Here is a 5,375-nt window from a genome sequence, read left to right on the forward strand (position 1 = left end):
AAATTAACCACAGCAATGTAATAAAAAATACTTATATGCATTCATGCTTGGGCACTGTTATTTACGTGACAACACCTGAACATAACACACACACACACACACACACACACATTGGCTGTTTGTTTCTACCACTCCCCTCGCTGGAAGCGGACCTCCCGCCGCCCGCCTCCGCCTTGATTAAACGCTGAAAATTAAATAAAAGAGGGAGACAGGTTTTTCCTATTTTATCTTATTTTGTTATATTTCTCCCTCTCCCCTCGCTTGAAGCATCGGACCTCCCGCCGCCCGCTCCCGTCTCAAACACGGAAGTCTCCCTCTCCGCTGAGCACCCACGGCGCATGCCCGGCCTGTTAAATAGCCGGTAACCATAACAACTGTGTGACACAAACTCAGTGCTTTAGTAATTAAATAATGTCGGGCTCGGACAGAAATATGCGGCCCGTGCTGCACTCTAATGGAAATGCACGTGACGTGTTTTTTTTTTTACAATCAAGGAACCGTTTGCAGGAACTGTTACTCCAAATGTGATGGAACCGGTTCCGGAACCGGAACTTTGGACCCAATTCCAAAAAAGAACTGGATCCGGATCCCAACCCTAGTGTGAACACATCCAAAAACGCAAACTAGAGTTCTCAATGGACCTGAAAATTACAACCCGACCCTGCGGATTTTTAAACCCAGACCCGACGCAGCCGACACACCAGCATTAGCCTTATTGTCTGCCCGAAAAAAAGGAAGCCCGAGGTCCGACCCGGCCCGAGTCATTTGCATATATTTTCTGCCCGAACCCAGACCAAACCCGCGGGTCCGGTTGGGTTTGTCGGGCCGGCCCGACCCGTCTGGGATGATAGGGCCATGTAGGCAGTGCTTGCTAACCGCTCGTATCCCCCTTAATATGCAAAATATTAGATTGACCCAGTCTGATGTTCCACTCTGTGCCACTGCCACCTGCAGCTGCGAGGGCAGGCTGCTGCGGTCAACCGCAGCTGCGTTTTATGGGGTAAAAAAACGTTCCGACCACCGGCCGGTTCGGCCTGGAACAGACCAGCCGTTCGGGAATACTCCCGAACCTCCCTATGGCCAGCCCGCCCCTGGGACCCAGACACCCCACACCAATGTAGAATGGTTTGTCTATGTGGACCTAATAAGACACACCTCTTTTTAAATGGGTTTCATGCTCTTTCTATTTTATACAATTTTTTAAAAACAAACTCTAATGGTTTTCAGTGAAAAAAGTCTATTTTCTTCAGTGGCTTTCACATTACTGGACCCAGACACCCCACACCAATGTAGAATGGTTTGGTCAAGTGGGCCCTAATAAGGCACACCTCTTTTTAAATGGGTTCAATGCTCTTTCTATTTTATAGGAATTTTTTAAACAAACACCATTGGTTTTCAGTGGAAAAAGTCTATTTTCTTCAATAGCTTTCACATTACTGGACCCAGACACCCCACACCAATGTAGAATGGTTTGTCCACATTGGCCTAATAAGACACACCTCTTTTTAAATGGGTTTCATGCTCTTTCTATTCTATACAATTTTTTTAAACAAACTCCATTGGTTTTCAGTGAAAAAAGTCTATTTTCTTCAATAGCTTTCACGTTACGGGACCCAGACACCCCACACCAATGTAGAATTGTTTGTCCAAGTTATTGGACTGAGCATACAAATGAACAGACCCTGCCTAACACTTATCTGATCAATTGGCATAATTTCAGGGTCTCATCTGTGGGTAAGCTATAGTGTACTTTTTTGTGTTTAGAGTTTGATTGCAGGGCCCAGTTTATTTCATATAATTAATTCTTTTATGTTCTTGCTTTCCACCACTAATCGTTGGGGTTGAGGGAGACTCATAGAACTGTTTAATGGCTAAAGGTCCACTGTGACTGAGTTATAACTGTCAAAGTCCATGTTTTTCTAAGTTTATCCCAGTATAGAAATTAGTAAGTAAGTTTAATGGGTTATGTTTATGATTATAATAACTTGAGAGTTGAGCAATCTATGCAAGTTCAATAATGCTACCACAACACTACGGATTTCAGTCAATTTTAGGGTGTACCTCTTTAGCTGGGGAAAAAGAGGTTAGGGTCCAGAGTTTGACAGAGCTTATTGTATTTTTACTACAACAACCTGAGTATGTGTACCTTATAATAATACAGAGAAAAGAGGGAAATATTCTGTTAATAATTAGGACTATTTTATGATGTGTTACAAGCCATATAATGTACATAAAAACCACCCCAATGGGGTATAGGTGTCTGGTTTGGAACGTAAAAGGGGTAAACAACTATGTGAAGAGGAAACGCATTTTAAGTTATTTGAAACAGCACAATGTTGATATAGCCTTATTGCAGGAGATACATCTGACAGACGATGAACATGCTTAATTGAAACAAGGTTATAGCCAAATATTTTTTTCATCATATACATCTCAAGCTGGAGGAGTGGCCATGCTACTTCACAGAAATGTCCCCTTTCAGGTGAATTCAGTCATTAAGGACCATTATGGGAGATTTGTGATAGCACAGGGGTTATTACACTTAGAGCCCATAACACTGGTTAATGTTTATGGAGCGAACACAGATAATCCTCAGTTCTTTGAGAAACTGTTTTTACTCTATCTGACTTACACACTGAGGTCTACATGGGAGGAGATTTCAATCTAGTTTTGGATCCAATCCTTGATAGGTCTGCTCTTTAACACGGAGTGCTATATTTCTAAAAGAAGAGATGATAGGAATGGGGCTTGTAGACATCTGGCGTACATTAAATAAGGATACTAGAGGATACTAATTTTATTCTTCTGTCGACAATAGTTATGCCCGTACAGATTTAATGTTGATGCCCTCCTCTAAGATACATCAAGTCACATCTTGTGAGTATTTGGCAAGAACCTTATCAGATCATGCTGCCTTGTTAGTAACAATACCTGCAGTCACGCCAGTTACCAGACGCAACAGATAGAGATTCACCTCACATTTACTTAACGAATCAGAATTTGTGAATACGATCAGCATGGTACGGAGCCTCAAAGGGGACATGGATGTTCTGTTTTTTTTATTAAAGTATCTCGTGCGCAGGAGAAACTATCTCTTGCGCAGGAGAAAGTATCTCGTGCGCAGGAGAAACTATCTCGTGAGCACGTTAAACTTTCTGGCACGCACAAGAAACTATCTCGCTTTTCCCGGAAAATCGTCTGGATGAATGCATTTACTACCAGCAGTGACCCAAAAATCATTGGAGACTACTACATGGAGGCAGTCGAGAGATTAGGTGGTTGTCCAAGGATTGTCAGAGGCGACCGGGGCACAGACATTTACCACATCTGCAACATTCTGATGGTGGAGTCACAGCTGCATCTTCCAGCTGATGCTTATCAAGCAGTGGATTTGTACCTGCATTTGAGAAATGAGATAAGATCTACTCTCTAATTTGAGTTGTGTATTCATCTAAACTGATCACATCACACAATGCTTCTCCAGTCCACTATGCTTTATTCACCAAAAAAACTTAACACAAAACTTAAGTTTTTCAGGAACTCTGTAGACGCTATATTTGTAACTTTGGACTATTTTGCCTTAGAGAAAGGATTGATCTGTCTCTGTGTGCACACTGACTGCACTGTAACAGTGCTATGTGACAGATATTAAGAACATTTGCAACATTATTGTGGGGCAGTTGAAACTTCAAGTGGTTGCTTGTCAAGAATTGTATTTGTACCTATATATCTGAGGAATGACAGAGTATTCTTATCAGTATTTTTTCCTGGAATTAGACAGTTCAATTTGTTGTACAGCATATAGGAGTGTTATCATAGATGTTTTACTTTGCCTTTACATCAGTCATGAACAGGAAACAAATAAACTCAACCATAACAAAGAAAAACACGACAGAATGTGAATGAAGAATTCATTTTTTATTGAAAAACATTTTACTTTTAACCGTTACAGGCAGTATGTTGCCCATATGAGGCTTCAGCAAAAACAGCCATGGGTAGCCATTTGAAATAGAATGTGGATTCTAATTCTATATTGGATTCTAATATTATAATGTCTGAATCTGTGATGGCAGAGTATGCAGCCAAGCTCTCTATGACCTGCTCAACTCGGTCACGGGCATCAGACTCCACCTGGGCAGCTAATTCTAACAGTGTTTGCACAATCTCAGGGAGCGCCATGATCTCAGTGCGCATGCACCCGCGCATGCAGCCTGTTGCAGTCGCCCCTGCTTGTTTTCTCAGTTTTCATTTAGTTTAGTTTAGTTTATTTATTTATAGTTTTGTGGACAATCCCCATTAATTGACTGTAGCAAAAAAAAAACAGTAAATAGGGCAGCTTTAGCCAAGGTGGCTAATTTCCAGCTGTAGTCCCCGGCCAGATGATGATAGGCAACCTAAAATACAAATACAAATACATACTTACTTTTTTGCTTTATTAAGTTTGGTATTTGTGCTTGCTTTTTTGTGACTGTCATTTTGAAACTGCGCCCTCTCCAAACATGCTGATTGAGAGAGTTGTGCTCGTTTTCCTCACTCTGGAATTACTTCTTTCATTTGGACCCGGCCAGCACCATTGCGCTACAACTTCATGGCCGCATTGTTTACTCCAGAGATTGGCTGATCGCGCTGAGGCCGGCCGAGTGCCTTCATAGCTATCTCGGGTGACTTCAACCATGTCACCATGGAAACAACATTGCCCACATTTACACAGTATGTGAGCTGTCCTACCAGAGGGGAGAGAACACTGGACTTGCTGTATGCTAACGCCAAAGATGCATACAGCTACTCCCCCCTCTGGGTAGGTCAGACCACAGCCTGGTGCACCTCAACCCCTGCTATGTACCACTAGTCAAGAGCCAGCCTGCGACCATGAGGACAGTGAGGAGATGGTCGGAGGAGGCTTATGAGACACTGCAGGGCTGTTTTGGGGTGACAGACTGGCAGACACTCTGTGAGCCACATGGGGAGGACATGGACGGGCTCACAGAATGCATCACGGACTACATCAGCTTCTGTGTGGACTCCACTGTCCCAGCCAGGACTGTCCATTGTTATCCAAATAACAAACCATGGATAACAAAGGACATCAAAGTCATCCTCAACGCAAAGAAGAGGGCCTTCAGAGCTGGTAACAGGGAGGAGGTGAGAACAATACAGGGGGAGCTGAAGATGAAGATAAGGGAGGCTAAGGAGAGGTACAGGAGGAAGCTGGAGAGGAAACTCCAGTAGAACAACATGAGAGAGGTCTGGAGTGGAATGGGGACTGGCTTCAGGACCAACAACCACAGAGGAGTTCAAGGCAGCATGGACAGGGCCAATGAACTGAATCCGTTTTTTAACAGATTTGACACTACTGGCCCTGCCCACCCCCCCCC

The sequence above is a fragment of the Epinephelus moara genome, chromosome 6, assembly GCF_006386435.1.
Source record: "Epinephelus moara isolate mb chromosome 6, YSFRI_EMoa_1.0, whole genome shotgun sequence".
NCBI lineage: Eukaryota > Metazoa > Chordata > Actinopteri > Perciformes > Serranidae > Epinephelus > Epinephelus moara.